We start from the raw sequence: 25,045 nt of genomic DNA, 5'->3' as shown, positions 1-25,045 counted from the left end.
AGAGTCAATAGCAAAAACAGGTATATCCTTTTCTAATGTGCAAACCTGAAAACCATGCATGGCTACAAATTGAGTGTCAATAAGATTGACGGCCGCTCCACTATCGACAAAAATCTCACAAGAAATGACTTTGCTCTCTAGCCCCACCCTGGCAGACAGGAGAAAACGGGAACTGCAGGTCAGAGGAAAAGCATCAATTCCTACATCAACTTTGCCCAAAGTAGCAGATGAAGCAGAATTTGATGATTTACCTTTTGAGGTATTTCTCTTATTATTGCTCTTAGTACAGTTCAAGAATCTCCTAGACGGACAAACATTTGCCAAATGAGCTATGCCCCCACAACAAAAACACACCATTCTCTGAGGATTAAATCCTCCTTTATCAGGGGCAAGTCGACCTAGCTGCATGGGCTCCTCCTCAGAGGGGAGCGAGACAGGATGAGGCCCCTGCACACTGAATGAGTCCGCACCACTGCCCCTAGACGGACAATGGCTGGACAGAGAGGTCTCGTTTCTTTCTCTTAGACGCCTGTCAAGGCGTACCGCCAATGACATGGCAGACTCTAAGGACGTTGGTCTCTCATGGAAAGCAAACGCATCTTTCAATCTCTCTGAGAGACCATGACAGAACTGACTCCGGAGTGCAGCATCATTCCAACCTGAATCAGCTGCCCATCTCCGAAATTCAGAACAATAAAGCTCCGCAGACAGTTTGTTCTGGCATAAAACACGTAAGTTAGATTCGGCCAGAGCAACACGATCCGGGTCATCATATATCTGCCCCAGGGCCACAAAAAATCTTTCCACGGATCGAAGGGAGGGATCCCCTGATGGCAGCGAAAAAGCCCAAGTCTGAGCATTACCCCTGAGCAGGGAGATGACAATCCTCACCCTCTGCTCCTCCTTACCAGAGGAGTGGGGACACAAGCAAAAATGGAGTTTGCATGCCTCTCTGAAGCGAACAAAATTCTCACTGCCCCCGGAGAACGTTTCCGGAAGTGAGACCTTTGGCTCGCAACAGACTCCATGAGCCGGAGCAGAGCCCAATGCTTGAAGCTGAGACATAGATTGACGGAGATCCGCTACTTCCAAAGAAAGACCCTGCATGCGGTCAACCAGGCCAGAAAGTGGATCCATGTCAAAAAGGACGGTTTTGGTGGATTATAATGTCACGGCTGTATGTGAGCAACAAGAGCATACACAGTTAATAGAGCTACTGACCGGACCCAAACTAGGGAGGATAAAGGGTGACCCCTGTCAGACCCTCAAAGCTCTCCCTATGCTGCTAAAGCACATGCCCGGATCCAAATGGTGGAACGGGGCATGCCCACGTACCTAAGACTGATGACCACTGTAACCCCTACAATAGTGGAAGGGGCACGGCCACCGGTGCCCTGCTCAGTATATGGAGGGAACCGTGGCCGCCTCAGATCCAGTCAGAAAATAAACAGGCACACAACAATGTCTGCACACTTAGCTGAAGGAGCTGCAGCAGCAGAGAAGACGGATCCAAAGACAGCTGGCAATATCCGGAGTGCTTGCTGCAGCAGAACACAGGTCCAGTGAAATGATAGCTAACAAGTGAAGATACTCAAGCAAGAGCTACAACTCAAATGAGAAATATAATCCAACCCTAGAAAGGAGGAGGGGTGATTTAAAGGCAGGGAAATCAAATGCAGGAGGAACAGCTGGGAGGACTCCTCCAAGCTCTAGTAGTGACATCATCACAGGGGTGGAGAAACAGAGCTGTGAGAACGTCTCAAAGCTCTGGTAGTGACAGTTGGAGATCAACAGCCTGATGTCTAAATTTATGTTCTTCTGAGCAGTTCCTCCGCAGATGTAAATATTGTCCGTAGGGAATGCCTCTTTTAAGTGGCAGTGGATGACTGCTTTGCCAGTGAAGAACAGAATTTGTGGCTGTTGATTTCCGAAAAATGCTCGTGGAAAGCTCACCCCCACCCTTCTTAGATATTCGTACATCCAAGAAAGGAAGTGATTGTTCGTCAACCTCATAGGTGAAACAGAGGCCAATATTGTTGTTGTTAAGACATTCCACAAAAAGTTTAAAGGCCGATTCACTGGCATTCCAGATAATGAGGATATCATCGATGTACCGGCCCCATAAGGATATATGCCCGGTCATCGAATCACCCTCGCCGAAGACAGTGGTAGCCTCCCACCAGCCCAGGAGCAGGTTAGCATAAGACGGCGCACAGGAACATCCCATGGCCGTACCCCTGAGCTGGTGGTACAGGCGGCCATCAAACATAAAAAAGTTATGAGTGAGCAAAAACCTGAGCAGTCGGAGAACAAACTCATTATGCGCGCAACTCCAGACTATTGTTGAGAAATATCAGTATTACCTACGTGAACGGAAACACAGACAGTTTAATAAGGACCTATTAGAATTCAAAGAAAATAAAGCTTATCTGGTTCTGAGGGAAACACCACCGATTAAAGAAGTAAACTCTGAGATCTCTACTACTGAAACCGATTTGTCGGACAGTGATAGAGAATCTGGTGGCAATCCAAACAGAAACAAGCAAAGAAACTACAACAGAAGAGGTAGGGGCAGGGGAAGAGGTATTAGGACGACTGTTGCCAATAGAGGAGGTTTTTTAGATCAGGGCACCAACTATCACCTCAGGAATCGCCCCAACAGTCGGGACCAATCGGCCCCGAGGTGATTAACCTCTCCGACCGACCCCTTACCAATAGCGAGATGGCGGTTTTATCAAAAGGATTATCTTTTGTTCCTACTAACCAGTATGATACATTTACATGGGTAAAGGATTTGCATTTATTTATACGTAAAATTAGGTGGCACAAACAATTTAAGATGATAGATAGAAAATGTCAGAACTTAGGCATACCCACTGACCTTCTTCCAGATGTTCAATTATTGCATAGCCTTTCCGCAGATGCCAATGTTTTGCAGGGACTGGGTCCATTCACATCCCTGCGTAACAAGAGCCATAAAATGCCGCCTGCAGGAGACATATCCTGTTTGGACGTATTTTTACAACTTGTTACTGCTGATATGATGGAGATGCCACACACCTTGAGATTTAATAACTGTTCTTCTGATGAGCATCGTGCAATTACTGCTCTAAGAGAAGATAAGGGCATTGTTATAAAACCATCCTATAAGGGCGGAAACAATGTGATCATGAATAGACAAGGTTATCAGTCTATGTGCAAGCAGATATTGAAAGATAAGAACAATTATCAGCTGTTGACTTCAAATCCTACAGCACTATATCTGGTGGAGCTTAGGAATATGCTGTCTGAAGGTAGAGTCAAAAATCTTATCTCCCAAGAGGAATATGATTTCCTATACCCCAAGTATCCAGTAACGGCCACTTTTTACAGTCTCCCCAAAATCCACAAATGCCTGAGGCCACTTAAAGGAAGACCAATTGTGGCCGGCATTGGGAGTATAGGACAAAATTTGGGGGTCTACATTGATCAGATATTTATGCCGTTCGTAACCGCACTTCTGTCCTTTACCCGAGATACCATGGACCTTTTGAAACGGGTGTATGGGATATCTATTGAAGACAGTTCCCTCCTAGCCAGTGTGGATGTGGAGGCTCTTTATTCCTCCATACCACACGAGGCAGGACTCAAGGCAGTGAGTTATTACCTGAGTATGCACGGACAACAATTCACCACGCATAATGAGTTTGTTCTCCGACTGCTCAGGTTTTTGCTCACTCATAACTTTTTTATGTTTGATGGCCGCCTGTACCGCCAGCTCAGGGGTACAGCCATGGGATGTTCCTGTGCGCCGTCTTATGCTAACCTGCTCCTGGGCTGGTGGGAGGCTACCACTGTCTTCGGCGAGGGTGATTCGATGACCGGGCCCATATCCTTATGGGCCCAGTACATCGATGATATCCTCATTATCTGGAATGCCAGTGAATCTGCCTTTAAACTTTTTGTGGAATGTCTCAACAACAACAATATTGGCCTCCGTTTCACCTATGAGGTTGACAAACAATCACTTCCTTTCTTGGATGTACGAATATCTAAGAAGGGTGGGGGTGAGCTTTCCACGAGCATTTTTCAGAAATCAACAGCCACAAATTTGGTTCTTCACTGGCAAAGCAGTCATCCACTGCCACTAAAAAGAGGCATTCCCTACGGACAATATTTACGTCTGCGGAGGAACTGCTCAGAAGAACAAGAATTTAGACATCAGGCTGTTGATCTCCGACGAAGGTTTCGTGCTAGGGGTTACCCTGATCAGGTTCTGAAAAAGGCTTTTCAGAGGGCAGTCAATATTCCAAGAAGTACACTCTTGACATTTAAAAAGAAGGAAAAAGGCGATAAAAAGATACGATTTCATTACCACATTTGATGGTTCATCTAATGAATCACGTGAGATCCTCAGGCGACACTGGCCGATACTTCTGATGAACCCGGATGTTCGTGATGTTCTACACGAGTATCCACAGGTGACCTTCAGAAGGGGCCAGAGCCTCAAGGATCTACTAGTGCACAGTCATTTTTCTCCGCTTGTTACACCAAATACTTGGTTGAGTCGCCGACGCCGACCTATAGGATGCTTTAAGTGCAGTGGCTGCGTGGCCTGTGATAGTATCACCACGGGCAAAACCTTCACCAGCAGCAATCTAAAACGCAGCTTTAACATCAGGGATTTTATTTTGTGTCAGACTTCCGGTGTAATCAATAAAATTACCTGTACGTGTCAAAAAGAATACATAGGCAAAACGAAACGGGAGCTTCGTCGACGCGTAGGAGAACATCTCTTGGATATTGAAAATCGCAGAGATACAGCGGTCGCTCGCCATGTTTGCGACTTCCATCAGGGAGACCAGGGGTCATCAGAGTCATGGGCATTGAAACTGTCAGTCCCCCTAAACGTGGGGGGGACTGGGACAAGATTTTATTACAGCGTGAGGCACGTTGGATTTTTCTCCTACGGACGGTCACCCCGACAGGGCTTAATGAACAACTGAGCTTTAGTTGTTTTTTGTAAATAATCTGTGACCCTTGGTGACTGTTCTTCTAACGGAGAGATACGTTCCTCTCTCCTCTCAATGCCCATGATCCGATACTGTACCATTTAAACTGGAGATAACTCCTTCCCCCCTACATTATTGATGGTCCTCTATCTTTTGCCTGGGTTTTGCCACCACCCATGGCTTAATCAATTTATTAATTTATTATTTTTCTATCTTCTGGAGAAATCTCATAACCACTATAATGCTTATTAGTCAGTGTCAAAGGTCAATGTTTCTGTTGTTAGGCTATTACCAGTTTTTTCTTTGCACTGATTATCGTAAATTGCCTTAAATACCATATTTTGGGTCTGACTGTGGACCAATGTGCTCCGGTTGTGGCAAGACGTTCAATTGTCTCGCAACCTGTGAGCACATAGGAGTAATTGGTATCGGTAATCACTCCCAATATTATGGTCGTTTTGGCCGGCAGACGCGATCTCGCGATATTCAGTGCGAGACCGGTCATGCGCGGGAATGCTCAGTTTCTTTTCACACTTCCCTGCGCTCCACGCCTCGCTCTGGATCCATGATGAGCGCACGTGCCGTGCTGACGTGTAGGCGGGCGCGTGCTCTCATTGGCTATGAGTATCACACGTAGCGGCAGACAGAGCGAGGTGACTATTTAAGTTTAGTTGGCGTCCCATGTGCATGGATTGTTATCGTTACCCTGCACTACCTTGACCTCCCATCTTTGAGGTTGCCCTTGGGGGGTCCCACCACCTTGGTACCCCTCTCTACCAGAAGACGTATACTCCAAATGACATTAACGCTTATGAAAATATGTAGAAATCTGGGTCTCACTGCCCTTTTCTAAAATTCACATCCCCACCTATGCTATAGTTGAACTTGATGGACTTATATCTTTGTTCAACCATATTAACTATGTGTCAGGAATAAGGACCGCCTTATTCCTAGTTATAATGTTTACTGTGATATTATATGTTTTATAGGTATATGTCGTAGTGTAACATAGTATGTATTTATGCATTTGTATTGCCAGGCCAGCAGCCATTGATGAATTGGTTGAAGGCTGCATATAGTGCCGAGATGTCTGCCTCATACGTGTGAAAACAGCAAACTGCTCCCCGGGGGGTTAGTTAGCACAGAGATGCTAACCAGGATGGGCCCGTTTAATGGTCACACTCAGGACAGGGGACAGCAGAATCTCTGGTGCCGTGTGTCAGCATGGGGGCTTCATACCAGAGAATGAACAATAAGTTGTAATCCTTCATAACTTGTTCAGGATGGGGCTGATGTCTCAAAAACCCAGCTCATCATATCTGGTATGATGGGGGCATTGCATGGGCACCAGACATGGGGTACCAGCTCGCCTTCATCTTCTTAAAATAAGGATCTCATCTTCCGAGCGTCCTGGACGTGTCTCGTTTAATATGCTAGGACTCGGAACGATGAGATATGAATTATGAAGAAGGTCTGGGGTCTGTAGTTTCCCAGTTGCCCTGGTGAAGATATCTTTTTTATATTTTCATACCTGTTCCCTAGATGGCCAGTGGGCCGGCTGCATGGGTAATGAAGCTCGGCCAGAGGGGCCGAGTCAGAGGTGGGAGGGAAAATCCCCCTCAGGCCTGACCCTGGATGAAAGGCATAAACATGCAATCCCTGGATATTTGGGTGTCACAAAGTGGGAGATCCAATCGAATTGGTTTGTTCACCATTATTCTGCCCAAATCTCCTGGGAGGAAAGGACTTTTACTACACAAATGTTAAAGGGGTATTCCCATCACGCTGTTTTATACTTACCTGCTCCCGGCATGCTGTCTAGGGCGTAACAGCGTGTGAGAGCGTGAGGTGAATCGTTCTGAAGGGCTTGGGCAACCCTTGTCACGTGATGCGGTGGGCCGGTCTGGTCCCCGGTACGTAACACTATGTAACTATGTTACTTTTAAATTTTCCATATCAATATCTATATTTAAACAAAAAACATAAAATCCTGCAGATTTCGAACTCTGGCCACTAAGCCTAATTGTAAGCGTCACTTCTTGGTCTGTACAGATCCCTTTACTGCAATTCCCTGCTTATCTGGTTTTTGTGATTTTTGGTGTAGATTTCACCCTTTTCAATGGAAGGGTGGGATCTGTGACAAAACCACATCAAATCCACATAAAAAAAAACACACTTGTGGCTTTGGTGTTGTTTTGTGCGGAAAGGCACAGAAATCCGCATTTGAGTGGATCTTCTGCATGTTTACCTACAGCAGTGTGCAGGTACCCTAAATGAGAATAGTTCTCTTGCGCAAATGTGTATTTCTTTTAACTGCTTTACTTTTTCCTAGATATGCATATAAAATGCAAATTACAGGTCACTTTTGTGTCATTTAGTGTTTAGTGTTGCAGGTGCCCCTGAGCCAGCTCACTATTCCCTCAGTGAAATTTAGTTTTGATTAATAGCTCTTGGCAGAAGATACTGGCATGCATTAATTATATTGTGTCCAGATGTTAAAAAGACAGCAGAGGCTGATGGCTGATATATATATAAAACTGGAGAGCATTGCTAACTGACAGTGTAGTTGAAAAGTAGAAGAAATACATGTCTGCAAAATAAGGATGAGCGAATCAATTCGAAACAAATCGGATTTCTTATGAACTTCACAAAAATGTGTGCGCCAAATGAATCAGAAGCTTTTGCGATTCACTTTGGACGAATCATGTAAAAACGGAGCCCAGCGCCATTTTGCTGTTAATATTGTCAGGCGAAAACCATGGTAGAGGAAGAAGATGAAGGATCACATGACACTGAAAAGAAGTGTGTGGTGTGTGTGGGGGGAGGACTTGTCTTAATCGGCTCAGAGGCTGACAGACAACCTGGATCATTCAATCAGGGTGGCAGTAGGCTGGTAGATGCCTATGTTGAACCAGCAGAAGCGACATGTTCAGTTTAATCACCTTCTGACCTGGAAAAATTGTGTGTGGCAGTGTCTGCCAAAAAATTATACAGAGTATACAGAGTCACAATCAACTATAGTATTGTGATAGAGACACTATAGGGAAAGTATTGGTATAATTGTATAGATTTTAGGGATTTTGATCAGGGAAAGCTTAGAAGGAATTAGGGGCTGGTCACATGCTCAAGCTGCTTGCTGCTGCAGCAACTAAAACTCAGTTCTGCATTACAAAACCAACCTCCTGAAAGAAAAAAAAAATATTTTGAACAAAGAGACAACTTTTTTTTCAAGACCGTAAGTTTTTACAGTTCATTATTGCCAGCATAGCAACCTAATAACATTGTGCTGCAAACGCTAAGCAAACGCACAATTTTTTTCAGTGTATTATTTCAGTCCATGTTATTAAACGTGTTCCATTATAACAAAAGCATCTTATGGCAATAAAGTCATTTTATATCAACGATATTAAACAGAGTTCAAAGGCATTTCACAGCACTATATTGTTATATTGATGTTAGCAGACACATTATTGTATGTGTGTATTGTGTGTATTTCATAGTTCAAAAATGTAATTGTTGAATCAGTGATATTAAACACATACATAGTTCAAAGACATTTCACCGCAAACACTGCATTGCTATATTGGTGGCAGCAGACACATTATTGCATTTCATTGTGTGTTTTATACAGTAGTTCAACAATTCAACTGTTTAATCAATGATATTTCACAGCAAACATTAGATCAATGTTAGCAGATGCATTATTGCATAGTGCAACAATGTAATTGTTGAACCAGTGATATTAAACATATACATAGAAAAAAGAAAAATGTAAATCCAATTTCCGTATTAAAAATAAAATAGCCTTTATTATTCCATCAGTATAAAATCCATGAAGTCACCAAGTCTACGCTTTTCAGATGTCGCACGGACTCTTACTCATGAGTAAGGGTCCGTGCAAGACCTGAAACTGCATGGATTTTATACTGATGGAATAATGAAGGCTATTTTTTTTTTATAATGAAAGCTGGATTTACAATTTTCTTTTTCCTGTGGACTTCTGCTTGCTCCTGACAGTATCCGTGCTTCCATAAATGGTGCAGGTGAGCTTGGCTATTCTTTTCTCTTCTAAACATATACATAGTTTAAAGACATTTTACCGCAAACACTATAACATTATGTTGATGTTAGCGGATGCATTACTGCATCGCACTGTGTGCTTAATAGTACAAAAATTGAATTGTTGTACCTGTGATAATAAATGCATACATAGTTCAAAGATATCACAAATAGAGATGAGCGAATCTAAGTTGACAAAATGGAATTCAATACGAATTTCAGTCAGGAAAAATTAGATTCGCACCGAATCCAAATTTCCTCACTCTTCGTGGTAACGAATCACATTTTTTCCTAAAATGGCTGCTGCACGTGTTAGGACATAGAGCAAGGAACTCTGGGAACGAGGGATCAACCACAATGCCATGCATGCAGCCAATCAGCAGCCAGCCAGTCCTGTGATCTCACAGCCCTATAAATAGCCTCAACCATCTTGGATTCAGCCATTTTCCAGTGTACATAGTGCAGGGAGAGATGTCAGCAGGCACTAGGGACAGTGGTAGAAAATACTTTAAAACTTTTATTTTGCTGTATAGAAGTTCAGGGAAAGGATAGGGAGAAATCATTTCACAGTATGAAAGCAGAACAGGGTTCAGTAGGGGAGTTTACAGCCTTGGTAATAGGAACAATCCTATTACACCTTGCTGCACTGACTGTGCATCCAAATTGCCATTATACAGCTCTGAAATTCCAGCAAACCGTTCTTGTTTTTGGGGTGCAAATTGCCATTATACAGCTCTGAAATTCCAGCAAACCGTTCTTGTTTTTGGGGTGCAAGTGCTGTTTGATACAGCCATTAACAGGGTTTATTAGAAGGAAACATTTCTATGTCTTATCTGCCCTTGTGACATGCAGTTATATGTTCTAAAGCATTTTTTGGATTGCATTAGTGAGGAAAAAAGGGCTTACTAGCAGTTGTGTGGTGAAGTGAGAAAATTAGAGCCCTTTTTGGCATGTATTAGTGGCAAAAAATATACATTATTTGCCATTCAGTGGTGCACTTATATGTTCTAAAGCCCTTTTTGGCGTGTATTAGTGGCACAAAAATATACATTATTTGCTGTTCAGCGGTGCGGTTATATGCTCTAAAGCCTTTTGTGGCGTGTATAAGTGGAAAAAAGTAAGGGCCTATTTGCCGTTCAGCGGTGCAGTTATATGTTCTAAAGTCCTTTTTGTCGTGTACTACTGGAAACATTTTTTTATATTATTTGCCGTTCAGCGGTGCAGTTATATGTTCTAAAACCCTTTTTGGCATGTATTAGTGGCAGAAAAAAAAGTATTTGCCGTTGTGTTGTGAAGTAAGAAAATGACAGCCATTTTTGCCGTGTATTAGTGGCAAAAAAATATATATTTGCTTTTCGGCGGTGCAGTTATATGTTCTAAAACCCTTTTTGGAGTGAATTAGTGGCACAAAAAAAAGTATTTGCCATTGTGTGGTGAAGTGAGAAAATTACAGCCATTTTTGGCGTGTATTGGTGGCAAAAAAAAAATATTTGCCGTTCAGCGGTGCAGTTATATGTTATATAACTATATAAAGCACATTTTGGCAGCGTGGCAGCAGGAGTTGCAGCGAGAGTCCTGAGCTCCCAGTGTCATCTAGCGGTTGTGTCTTGACCAGCAACCCAGTGGTTCTTGAATGGTTGACTCGGTCATCCACTTCGTCCCAAGTGACATCAGACACCCCCAGAAAGAGTCGGTGGGTATGTCAGACACAACCCTTAGTTGGCATGGCCCGGGAGCAGGCCCTGTATCCTCACCTGTCCTGAACCTGCCTCTGTCCTGTTCTGTTCCTTCAGCCAGACAAGTATTATATGCTGTGGGCTCAGCTCCACTATACAGCGAGGGCGAGCTAATATAGGACAGTCAGCAGCTACTGGCCAGCCAAGATATGGTGGAGACATCCGCCACTTCCTCCGGTAGGTGGGCAAGTAGAGATGAGGAGAGTGGCGTGGGAGCTAGTGTTGCAAGCAGTCAGGCTCCCGACCCAGAGACCATTGAGGAGGACATCAGTGATGTGCAGACAGTACTTGATGATGATGATGTAGCTGATCGCACTTGGGTGCCGGGTGAATTAAGGGCTTCATCATCATCGGGAGAAGAGGATGGCAGCTTGCCCGTGAGGCAGCGGTGGAGCCAGAAAGTCACTAGCGTGGCCTGGAGTCAGCAGGGTGGCAGCAGTGGGAGGTCGGGAGCAAAACGTGCCTGAATCTGTGGGCAGAAGGTGAAGCGTGGCCAGGGCACCTCGGCCCTGCGTCAACATATGCAACGTCACCATAAAGTGGCCTGGGAGAACCATGGCTCTGCCGCAGCAACCGCTACATCACCCAGTGGCACGCACCCGATTTCAGGCAGTCAAGGCTCCACCACCTCACTCAGCTGAAGGGAGCTGTCCTTCCCATCATCTGCTAATCCTGATGCTCCTCTCCTCCTCCTCGTCAGTCATTCCGTCAGCAATCGATCACCGAAGCAATTGCCAAGAGACAACAGTATGCGTGCACTCAACCAACGGCGCAGAAGCTGAATGTGTTCCTTGCCAAGTTGCTGGTGCTGCAGTCGCTCCGTTTCCAAGTGGCGGACTCTGTACCTTTCAGATAACTGATGGCTTGTGCCAAGCCAAGGTGGAGAGTCCCAAGCTGTCATTTCATTGCCAAAAATGCAGTACCAGCCCTGCATACACATGTAGAACAGAAGGTGGGTCAGTCCTTGAGCCTGTCGTGTCTGCCAAAGTGCACGGCAGAGCCTACGTGTGGAGCTGTAACTACGGTCAGGGACAATACATGTCCTTTACGACCCAGTGGGTGAATGTGGTTCCTGCACAGTCACACCAGCAATTTGGCCAGGTGACGCCACTTCTGCCTACATGTTCTCACGCCGTTGGTCCTGTGACAAGGTCTGCCTCTACATCTTCATCATCCACCGTATCCTCAGCCTCCACTGTAGGGACAATTCACAGGGCCTCTCCAGCATACCACATGTGCACGGCCTCGCTTGCCTGGGCGAACGGAATAACACAGGGGAGGAACTGCTCCGTGTCCTTCATTAAGAAATCGAATGCTGGCTTTCTCTGAGACAATTCAAAATTGGAACCATGCTGACCGACAATGGGAAGAACATGGTGTTGGCGTGGCGTTAAGGAGGACTGAGCCTGCGCCCTGCATGGCACACGTGTTCAATCTGGTTGTCGAGCGGTTCATGAAGTCTTCCACCCATCTGCAAGACATCCTAAAAACGGCCAGGAAACTTTGCATGCACTTCAGCCACTCGTACACCGCAAAGCACCCCCAACATAGGCTGATATGCAACGTTTCCACCCGTTGGAATTACATGTTGGACCGACTATATGAACAGAGAAAGGCCATAAACTATTTCTTGATGATCCAAGTGGACAGGAGTACTCCCCTGTGTAACTTCGATGTCAGCCAGTGGCAGCTTATGCGTGACACCTGCCGTATGCTCAGGCCCTTTGAGGAGGCTACGTTATTTGTCAGTTGCCAGGACTACGGGATGAACAAAGTCATTCCACTGCTTCATGTCCTGGAACAGATGCTGGTAAATCTGGCTGGTCAGGGGACTTGAGACATGGTGCCTAGATCTCACGGCCACATGAGCCCTGTGGGGGCTGAACTGAAGGAGGAAGAGGGCATTGGAGCACAAGCAATGTGTAGCGAAATGGGTGGTTTTTATACACAGGTGACAGGAGAGGAGGAGCAGGAGTAGCCAGAGGAGCTACAGGGCAATGAGGAGGATGAGGCAGAGGACCCAGACACACAGTGGCAGTATGCAGTGGAGATGGAGGCAGGGAGTCCCTCCGAGGCACTTGCACAAATGGCCCGATGCATGCTCACTTGCTTGCATAGTGACAGTCGAATTGTCACCATTCGGCAGAGGGATGACTTCTGACTTTCCACCTTGTTGGACCCTCGCTACTGGTCCAAAATGGGCACCCGCTGAGAGGGAGGACAAACTGCACTACTATAGAGACATCCTATGTAGTCAGTTGGCCACTGCCTATCTGCGCCATTGTCCATCCTCTTGCAGGTCTGACTGGGGGAGCCCTCTGTGCTCACGTTCCTCTGCCATGGCTGCTGTGGCAGGGTGGAGGAGCAGGAGGAGTTCCAGCTCCATCAGCAGCAATTTGAGTCTAGTGTCGCTGATGAGCAGCTTTCTTCACCCGCCTAGTGAACAAACTACTCTCCAGCAGCAGCTAGACCTGGAGCAGGACCTGAACCAACAGGTGGTGGCATACTTGGACAGTACCCTGCCACCCCACATTAAAGATCCACTGGACTACTGGGCAGCCAGGATTTCCACCCACCAATGCCTGATGCATCAGACTAGATCATCCATGGTGCCACACTTTGACAAAAGAGATCGGTTTCTTCTGGCTACCTGCCTCAGCTACTATTCTGATGCTGCCACACATCTGATGCCAAGTGCTCCTTCTTTCACCCACCATCTTCAGCTAGTACTGGTATTGCCACCCACTTCCCCACTCTGTCACCGGGTTACTCTGTGGTCTCCTCATGCTGCTGCCACCTCCATACTATGTCACCTTGCCACTCTGTGGTCTTCTGATGCTGCTTCTACCTCAACACTATGTCAAATTGCCACTTGGTGGCCTCCTGATGCTTTTTCCGCCACCTCCACACTGTCATTGTGCCACCCTGTGGCCCCCTCCTAATGCTGCTTCCATCTCCACACTCTGTCACTGTGCCACTCTGTGGACTCCTGATGCTGCTGCTGCCACCTCCACACTGCCATTGTGCCACCCTGTGGCCTCCTCCTGATGCTGCTGCTGCCGCAACCTCCACTCTCTGTCATTCTGCCACTCTGTGGCTTCCTGATGCTGCTGCCACCTCCACACTGTCATTGTTCCACCCTGTGGCCTCCTTCTGATGCTGCTGCCGCCAACTCCACACTCTGTCATTGAGCCACTCTGTGGCCTCCTGATGCTGCCACCTCCACACTGTCATTGTGCCACCCTGTGGCCTCCCCCTGATGCTGCTGCCGCCACCTCTACACTCTGTCATTGTGCCGCTCTGTGGCCTCCTGATGCTGCTGCTGCCACATCCACACTTTCATTGTGCTACTCTGTGGCCTCCTAATAAAGCTGCTGCCACCTCCACACTCTGTCATTGTGCCACCTTGTTTCCTCCTCCTGATGCTGCTGCCACCTCTACACTCTGTCATGTCATTGTGCCACTCTGTGGCCTCCTGATGCTGCTGCCACCTCCAGACTGTGTCATTGGGCCACTCTGTGGTCTCCTCATGCTGATTCCACCTCACCACTATGTCATAGGGCCACTCTGTGGACTTCTCATGCTGTTCCCACCCTCCCCAATTGATGCCTGGGCCACTATTTTGCCTTTCGGCCAGGCTGACATCATCATTTATTTGACCCTTTATTTCACCCTGATCTGTTAGAAGGAAAGAAAAATGAGACGCACAACGGAAGCTGTCTATGTAACAGCTGTAAGGCCTGGTCCTTATTTTGCATCAGAATTAGCTTATGATTTGGTAGCCAAAAGCAGGAGTGGGTACAAAACACACATGTCATCTCAGTTTTTTTGGGCATTAGCAATACTGATGGATTACTGACCAAATGCTGACCAAGTAAAGGCGCATGCTCCACAGCCAGGATCAGTTTTTTTGGGGATTATTGTTCTGACGGATCAGAGGAAGGGCAAAATAATCAGTGACGTCAACACAAACTTACTGCTGACAACCTCTCCACTCTGTCGGGGGCTCTACTTGTATAAGCATTTATTAGAACAGGTTCTGTAGACATCTATGTGGAATCAGCTGATGATGGTGTAAAAGGAGTGCGCTTCTTCTTGACGCTAACATCGACCTGTAAGGCTGAGTTCACACTTCACTTATTTGGGCAGTTATGGGGCCAAAACTGACCAAATAAATCAAGTGTGCAGTGATTCTAAGAGCAACATCTGTCATCTACAGGTCATACTGACTCTCAGTATTGTTTCACTACCAAAGCAGACTCCCTATGCGTGTTACTGCAAAGCACAGTGTTCTACTCCACTATAAAGGCTCTCTGCAGCCAGAAAATAGCAGTTTTTAACGCGATTGGCCACAAATAAAATTTGTATCGGTTGCTTTACTAAGCAGCGATCTGTCTATTATAAACATATCTATTTGAGAATATACATTGTGGACCCCAGAATGGAACGTATAATCTTTGGCGGATGTGTGGTGTATGCGCCATATGTCATACAGTTCCTGCTTCCAAAAGGCAGAGGCCAAAGCGGGTGTGCCTCTCCTCTGTGGAGAGGAGGTGTCTACGTCTGGGTCTGATGTGAAGTTAAAATCTCCAAACACCACTAGCTGTCCCTGTCGTTTTTTGTTAACTAGGTTCATTAATTTGTGGAAAAACCCAAGTTGGCCTCTGTTGGGGGCATATAGAGATACCAGGGTGAAGGGAGCATTATTAAGTGTGCAAACTAAGATAATGAACCTCCCTTTAGGATCCAGATAATCTTCCACGTGGGAGAATGCCACAGTATTTTTGATGGCAATCATAACTCCTCTGGATTTAGAGTGGAAATGAGATTGAAATATGTGGGGGAAATGTAAGTGCCTTAATCTATGTGCGTCTTTTTGGAGTAAATGTGTCTCCTGAGCCCCTAAGATGTCACATTTTAAGGTTTTGGCTTCCCTCCAAAGGCACGCTCTGCGCATTGGACTGTTTAAACCATTCACATTTAGGCTAAAGATGGAAATAACCATAGTACAGTAGAATAAACATCATTGCATAATTCTCGTAGGAGAAAACATAAGAGATGCAAAGCGCCTCCCAGCCAGGACGCTCGCATCTTATGGACATAGACTGCGTGAGATAACACAGGCATCATATAGGCACCATTTAAACAGAGCTTCCCAAAGAAGAGGTGGGAATAAAACAGATAAAAAGAACAGTGAAAATAATACATATAAAATATAAATTCGAGGAGCCTAAAAATGACTCTATCAATTGGGGCTATAGTCCCGTCTGTGACCCAGGTCAAAACAGGTCAAGGAAAACGAAACTAAGAGAACTCCAGCACCTAAATGCGGAGAACCCGCACAGTTAACCCATGTCAACGGACCATTTACGGACACATTCTATGTTTCTATGTATCGAACCAAATTTTTCCGGAAAATTCGATGAACCAGCCGAATAAAATTTTGGAGAAATTTGCTCATCTCTAATCACAAACAATGCATTGTTATATTAGCATTAGTGGGTGCATTATTGCATGTGACTCTCCCAGTGCTACATCCCCTAGTTCCTAGGACATATGATGCACAGAGATTATTACTACCAAGATGCATAACATTACATTTATCCACATTAAACCTAATTTGCCAAGTTAAAAGGGTTATCCTATGACTAATGTAAAAAATTAAAATCAGACATCATATAGTACACAGCATTCTCTTTCTAACAAAGCTAGAACCAGCCCTGTACCTCACATGGATCCAGAGATCTCCCCATTTATTGCTCTGATAGATTTTTATCAAGCTGAAAGCTACAGGGGAGTGTCTTTTCTGCTGCAGTTAACCACCTCAGCCCCCAGTGCTTAAACACCCTGAAAGACCAGGCCACTTTTTACACTTCTGACCTACACTACTTTCACCGTTTATTGCTCGGTCATGCAACTTACCACCCAAATGAATTTTACGACCTTTTCTTCTCACTAATAGAGCTTTCATTTGGTGGTATTTCATTGCTGCTGACATTTTTACTTTTTTTGTTATTAATCGAAATTTAACGATTTTTTTGCAAAAAAATGACATTTTTCACTTTCAGTTGTAAAATTTTGCAAAAAAAAACGAGATCCATATATAAATTTTGCTCTAAATTTATTGTTCTACATGTCTTTGATAAAAAAAAATGTTTGGGTAAAAAGAAAATGGTTTGGGTAAAAGTTATAGCGTTTACAAACTATGGTACAAAAATGTGAATTTCCGCTTTTTGAAGCAGATCTGACTTTCTGAGCACCTGTCATGTTTCCTGAGGTTCTACAATGGCCTGACAGTACAAACAACCCACAAATGACCCCATTTCGGAAAGTACACACCCTAAGGTATTCGCTGATGGGCATAGTGAGTTCATAGAACTTTTTATTTTTTGTCACAAGTTAGTGGAAAATGATGATTTTTTTTTTTCTTTTCTTACAAAGTCTCATATTCCACTAACTTGTGACAAAAAATAAAAACTTCTATGAACTCACTATGCCCATCACGAAATACCTTGGGGTCTCTTCTTTCCAAAATGGGGTCACTTGTGGGGTGGTTATACTGCCCTGGCATTCTAGGGGCCCAAATGTGTGGTAAGGAGTTTGAAATCAAATTCTGTAAAAAATGACCTGTGAAATCCGAAAGGTGCTCTTTGGAATATGGGCCCCTTTGCCCACCTAGGCTGCAAAAAAGTGTCACACATCTGGTATCTCCGTACTCAGGAGAAGGTGGGGAATGTGTTTTGGGGTGTCATTTTACATATACCCTTGCTGGGTGAGAGAAATATCTTGGCAAAAGACAACTTTTCCCATTTTTTTATACAAAGTTGGCATTTGACCAAGATATTTCTCTCACCCAGCATGGGTATATGTAAAATGACACCCCAAAACACATTTGGTATCTCCGTACTCAGGAGAAGGTGGGGAATGTGTTTTGGGGTGTCATTTTATATATACCCATGCTGGGTGAGAGAAATATCTTGGTCAAATGCCAACTTTGTATAAAAAAATGGGAAAAGTTGTCTTTTGCCAAGATATTTCTCTCACCCAGCATGGGTATATGTAAAATGACACCCCAAAACACATTCCCCAACTTCTCCTGAGTACGGAGATACCAGATGTGTGACACTTTTTTGCAGCCTAGGTGGGCAAAGGGGCCCATATTCCAAAGAGCACCTTTCGGATTTCACAGGTCATTTTTTACAGAATTTGATTTCAAACTCCTTACCACACATTTGGGCCCCTAGAATGCCAGGGCAGTATAACTACCCCACAAGTGACCCCATTTTGGAAAGAAGACACCCCAAGGTATTCCGTGAGGGGCATGGCAAGTTCCTAGAATTTTTTATTTTTTGTCACAAGTTAGTGGAAAATGATGATTTTTTTTTTTTTTTTTTCATACAAAGTCTCATATTCCACTAACTTGTGACAAAAAATAAAAACTTCCATGAACTCACTATGCCCATCAGCGAATACCTTGGGGTCTCTTCTTTCCAAAATGGGGTCACTTGTGGGGTAGTTATACTGCCCTGGCATTCTAGGGGCCCAAATGTGTGGTAAGGAGTTTGAAATCAAATTCTCTAAAAAATGACCTGTGAAATCCTAAAGGTGCTCTTTGGAATATGGGCCCCTTTGCCCACCTAGGCTGCAAAAAAGTGTCACACATCTGGTATCTCCGTACTCAGGAGAAGTTGAGGAATGTGTTTTGGGGTGTCTTTTTACATATACCCATGCTGGGTGAGATAAATATCTTGGTCAAATGCCAACTTTGTATAAAAAAATGGGAAAAGTTGTCTTTTGCCAAGATATTTCTCTCACCCAGCATGGGTATATGTAAAATGACACCCCAAAACACATTCCCCAACTTCTCCTGAGTACGGAGATACCAGATGTGTGACACTTTTTTGCAGCCTAGGTGGGCAAAGGGGCCCATATTCCAAAGAGCACCTTTCGGATTTCACAGGTCATTTTTTACAGAATTTGATTTCAAACTCCTTACCACACATTTGGGCCCCTAGAATGCCAGGGCAGTATAACTACCCCACAAGTGACCCCATTTTGGAAAGAAGACACCCCAAGGTATTCCGTGAGGGGCATGGCAAGTTCCTAGAATTTTTTATTTTTTGTCACAAGTTAGTGGAAAATGATGATTTTTTTTTTTTTTTTTTCATACAAAGTCTCATATTCCACTAACTTGTGACAAAAAATAAAAACTTCCATGAACTCACTATGCCCATCAGCGAATACCTTGGGGTCTCTTCTTTCCAAAATGGGGTCACTTGTGGGGTAGTTATACTGCCCTGGCATTCTAGGGGCCCAAATGTGTGGTAAGGAGTTTGAAATCAAATTCTCTAAAAAATGACCTGTGAAATCCTAAAGGTGCTCTTTGGAATATGGGCCCCTTTGCCCACCTAGGCTGCAAAAAAGTGTCACACATCTGGTATCTCCGTACTCAGGAGAAGTTGAGGAATGTGTTTTGGGGTGTCTTTTTACATATACCCATGCTGGGTGAGATAAATATCTTGGTCAAATGCCAACTTTGTATAAAAAAATGGGAAAAGTTGTCTTTTGCCAAGATATTTCTCTCACCCAGCATGGGTATATGTAAAATGACACCCCAAAACACATTCCCCAACTTCTCCTGAGTACGGAGATACCAGATGTGTGACACTTTTTTGCAGCCTAGGTGGGCAAAGGGGCCCATATTCCAAAGAGCACCTTTCGGATTTCACAGGTCATTTTTTACAGAATTTGATTTCAAACTCCTTACCACACATTTGGGCCCCTAGAATGCCAGGGCAGTATAACTACCCCACAAGTGACCCCATTTTGGAAAGAAGAGACCCCAAGGTATTCGCTGATGGGCATAGTGAGTTTATGGAAGTTTTTATTTTTTGTCACAAGTTAGTGGAATATGAGACTTTGTATGAAAAAAAAAAAAGCAGCATTTTCCACTAACTTGTGACACAAAATAAAAATTCTAGGAACTCGCCATGCCCCTCACGGAATACCTTGGGGTGTCTTATTTCCAAAATGGGGTCACTTGTGGGGTAGTTATACTGCCCTGGCATTTTCCAGGGGCCCTAATGTGTGGTAAGTAGGTAAATGACCTGTGAAATCCTAAAGGTGCTCTTTGGAATATGGGCCCCTTTGCCCACCTAGGCTGCAAAAAAGTGTCACACATGTGGTATCGCCGTATTCAGGAGAAGTTGGGGAATGTGTTTTGGGGTGTCATTTTACATATACCCTTGCTGGGTGAGAGAAATATCTTGACAAAAGACAACTTTTCCCATTTTTTTATACAAAGTTGGCATTTGACCAAGATATTTCTCTCACCCAGCATGGGTTAATGTAAAATGACACCCCAAAACACATTCCCCAACTTCTCCTGAGTATGGCGATACCAGATGTGTGACACTTTTTTGCAGCCTAGATGCGCAAAGGTGCCCAAATTCCTTTTAGGAGGGCATTTTTAGACATTTGGATACCAGACTTCTTCTCACGCTTTGGGGCCCCTAGAATGCCAGGGCAGTATAAATACCCCACATGTGACCCCATTTTGGAAAGAAGACACCCCAAGGTATTCAATGAGGGGCATGGCGAGTTCATAGAAATTTTTTTTTTTTGGCACAAGTTAGCGGAAATTGATATTTTTAATTTTTTTTTTCACAAAGTCTCCCGTTCCGCTAACTTGGGACAAAAATTTCAATCTTTCATGGACTCAATATGCCCCTCACGGAATACCTGGGGGTGTCTTCTTTCCGAAATGGGGTCACATGTGGGGTATTTATACTGCCCTGGCATTCTAGGGGCCCTAAAGCATGAGAAGAAGTCTGGAATATAAATGTCTAAAAAATTTTACGCATTTGGATTCCGTGAGGGGTATGGTGAGTTCATGTGAGATTTTATTTTTTGACACAAGTTAGTGGAATATGAGACTTTGTAAGAAAAAAAAAAAATAATTCCGCTAACTTGGGCCAAAAAAATGTCTGAATGGAGCCTTACAGAGGGGTGATCAATGACAGGGGGGGTGATCAATGACAGGGGTGGTGATCAATGACAGGGGTGGTGATCAATGACAGGGGGGTGATCAATGACAGGGGGGTGATCAATGACAGGGGGGTGATCAATGACAGGGGGGTGATCAGGGAGTCTATATGGGGTGATCACCACAGTCATTGATCACGCCCGTGTAAGGCTTCATTCAGACGTCCGGATGCGTTTTGCGGATCCGATCCATCTATCAGTGCATCCGTAAAAATCATGCGGACATCTGAATGGAGCTTTACAGGGGGGTAATCAATGACAGGGGGGTGATCAGGGAGTCTATATGGGGTGATCACCACAGTCATTGATCACGCCCCTGTAAGGCTTCATTCAGACGTCCGGATGCGTTTTGCGGATCCGATCCATCTATCAGTGGATCCGTAAAAATCATGCGGACGTCTGAATGGAGCTTTACAGGGGGGGCAATCAATGACAGGGGGGTGATCAGGGAGTCTATATGGGGTGATCACCACAGTCATTGATCACACCCCTGTAAGGCTTCATTCAGACGTCCGGATGCGTTTTGCGGATCCGATCCATCTATCAGTGCATCCGTAAAAATCATGCGGACATCTGAATGGAGCTTTACAGGGGGTTGATCAATGACAGGGGTGTAATCAATGACAGGGGGGTGATCAGGGAGTCTATATGGGGTGATAACCACAGTCATTGATCATGCCCCTGTAAGGCTTCATTCAGACGTCCGTATGCGTTTTGCGGATCCGATCCATCTATCAGTGCATCCGTAAAAATCATGCGGACATCTGAATGGAACTTTACAGGGGGGTGATCAATGACAGGGGGGTGATCAGGGAGTCTATATGGGGTGATCACTACAGTCATTGATCACGCCCCTGTAAGGCTTCATTCAGACGTCCGGATGCGTTTTGCGGATCCGATCCATCTATCAGTGGATCCGTAAAAATCATGCGGACGTCTGAATGGAGCTTTACAGGGGGGTGATCAATGACAGGGGGGTAATCAATGACAGGGGGGTGATCAGGGAGTCTATATGGGGTGATAACCACAGTCATTGATCACGCCCCTGTAAGGCTTCATTCAGACGTCCGGATGCGTTTTGCGGATCCGATCCATCTATCAGTGGATCCGTAAAAATCATGCGGACGTCTGAATGGAGCTTTACAGGGGGGTGATCAATGACAGGGGGGTAATCAATGACAGGGGGGTGATCAGGGAGTCTATATGGGGTGATAACCACAGTCATTGATCACGCCCCTGTAAGGCTTCATTCAGACGTCCGGATGCGTTTTGCGGATCCGATCCATCTATCAGTGGATCCGTAAAAATCATGCGGACGTCTGAATGGAGCTTTACAGGGGGGTAATCAATGACAGGGGGGTGATCAGGGAGTCTATATGGGGTGATCACCACAGTCATTGATCACACCCCTGTAAGGCTTCATTCAGACGTCCGGATGCGTTTTGCGGATCCGATCCATCTATCAGTGCATCCGTAAAAATCATGCGGACGTCTTATGGAGCTTTACAGGGGGTTGATCAATGACAGGGGTGTAATCAATGACAGGGGGGTGATCAGGGAGTCTATATGGGGTGATAACCACAGTCATTGATCATGCCCCTGTAAGGCTTCATTCAGACGTCCGTATGCGTTTTGCGGATCCGATCCATCTATCAGTGCATCCGTAAAAATCATGCGGACATCTGAATGGAGCTTTACAGGGGGTTGATCAATTACAGGGGTGTAATCAATGACAGGGGGGTGATCAGGGAGTCTATATGGGGTGATCACCACAGTCATTGATCATGCCCCTGTAAGGCTTCATTCAGACGTCCGGATGCGTTTTGCGGATCCGATCCATCTATCAGTGCATCCGTAAAAATCATGCGGACATCTGAATGGAGCTTTACAGGGGGGTGATCAGGGAGTCTATATGGGGTGATCACCACAGTCATTGATCATGCCCCTGTAAGGCTTCATTCAGACGTCCGGATGCGTTTTGCGGATCCGATCCATCTATCAGTGGATCCGTAAAAATCATGCGGACGTCTGAATGGAGCTTTACAGGGGGGTGATCAATGACAGGGGGGTAATCAATGACAGGGGGGTGATCAGGGAGTCTATATGGGGTGATCACCACAGTCATTGATCACCCCCCTGTAAGGCTTCATTCAGACGTCCGGATGCGTTTTGCGGATCCGATCCATCTATCAGTGGATCCGTAAAAATCATGCGGACGTCTGAATGGAGCTTTACAGGGGGGTGATCAATGACAGGGGGGTGATCAATGACAGGGGGGTAATCAATGACAGGGGGGTGATCAGGGAGTCTATATGGGGTGATCAGGGGTGATCAGGGGCTAATAAGGGGTTAATAAGTGACGGGGGGGGGGGGGTGTAGTGTAGTGTAGTGGTGCTTGGTGCTACTTTACTGAGCTACCTGTGTCCTCTGGTGGTCGATCCAAACAAAGGGGACCACCAGAGGACCAGGTAGCAGGTATATTAGACGCTGTTATCAAAACAGCGTCTAATATACCTGTTAGGGGTTAAAAAAAACACATCTCCAGCCTGCCAGCGAACGATCGCCGCTGGCAGGCTGGAGATCAACTCTCTTACCTTCCGTTCCTGTGAGCGCGCGCGCCTGTGTGCGCGCGTTCACAGGAAATCTCGCGCCTCGCGAGAGGACGCGCCGGCGCGTCCAGGAGGAATGAATCAACCACCTCCAGGACGCGTCTGTGCGTACAGCGGTCCGGAGGTGGTTAAAGGGGTTGTCCAAGTTATATTTATTGACAAGGAGCTATCCGTACCATTGAAATGAATGGGACGGCTTGGGTGTAATTACACCTGCTCACCCCTGCAGATGCAACGGCGAGCAAGTAAATAATGAAGAGGAGGCAGCGTTAGCACGGCAAGTGCCTTCTCTTCAAACAGCTGATCAGCGGGAGTGTCGGACTCCAGCCGATCTGATATTGATGACCTATCCTGAGAATAAATATAACGTGGACAACCCCTTTAAGGGGGCGTGTCTCAGGTCTCCTTATCACAGCTCAGGAAGCAGTTGAAGGATGAAACTAAGCATGTGCGGCCTTCTCAGTGATCAGGTCAAAGAAATAAGTAAAAAAACAAACAGCAGGTGGCGCTATACAGATACATTTTATTGAATAGCTCAGTGTCTATGCTACATTTTTTATTACATGCAATTACAAAAGTATTCAGATGGAGGTGCTAATTTGAAAACTGTAAAATATTTTTCGTGGGACAACCCTTTTAATGCCCAATCACTCAGAGTGTCCAAGTCATCTTGTATTTTATGGACATCTTCCTTATACTGCACAGTACTACATAGCTTGGTGTCATCTGCAAAAATAGAAATGATGCTATTAATCCCATCCTCGATATTATTAATAAATAAATTAAATAATAGAGGACCCACTACTGAACCTTGGGGTACACCACTTATAACCTGGGACCATTCTGAATAGGAATCATTGACCACAACTTTTTGGACAGTTTTTAATCCAATTACAAACTATACTTTCCAAGCCTATAGACCTTATTTTACCTATTAAACTTTTATGAGTGACAGTATCAAAAGCTTTTGCAAAATCCAGAAACACTACAAACACAACTGTCCCTATGTTCAGGCTTCTACTTATCTCCTCATAAAAACAAATCAGGTTAATCTGACAACTTCTGTCTTTGGTAAACCCATGCTGGCTATTACAGTCGTGGCCAAAAGTTTTGAGAATGACACAAATATTAGTTTTCACGAAGTTTGCTGCTAAACTGCTTTTAGATCTTTGTTTCAGTTGTTTCTGTGATGTAGTGAAATATAATTACACGCACTTCATACATTTCAAAGGCTTTTATCGACAATTACATGACATTTATGCAAAGAGTCAGTATTTGCAGTGTTGGCCCTTCTTTTTCAGGACCTCTGCAATTCAACTGTGCATGCTCTCAATCAACTTCGGGGCCAATTCCTGACTGATAGCAACTAGAGTTGAGCGAACACCTGGATGTTCGGGTTCGAGAAGTTCGGCCGAACTTCCCGGAAATGTTCGGGTTCGGGATCCGAACCCGACCCGAACTTCGTCCCGAACCCGAACCCCATTGAAGTCAATGGGGACCCGAACTTTTCGGCACTAAAAAGGCTGTAAAACAGCCCAGGAAAGGGCTAGAGGGCTGCAAAAGGCAGCAAAATGTAGTTAAATCCCCTGCAAACAAACGTGGATAG

This window comes from Bufo bufo, chromosome 11 (genome assembly GCF_905171765.1).
Source record: "Bufo bufo chromosome 11, aBufBuf1.1, whole genome shotgun sequence".
Lineage (NCBI taxonomy): Eukaryota > Metazoa > Chordata > Amphibia > Anura > Bufonidae > Bufo > Bufo bufo.
Note: the sequence above shows the minus strand (reverse complement) of the source record.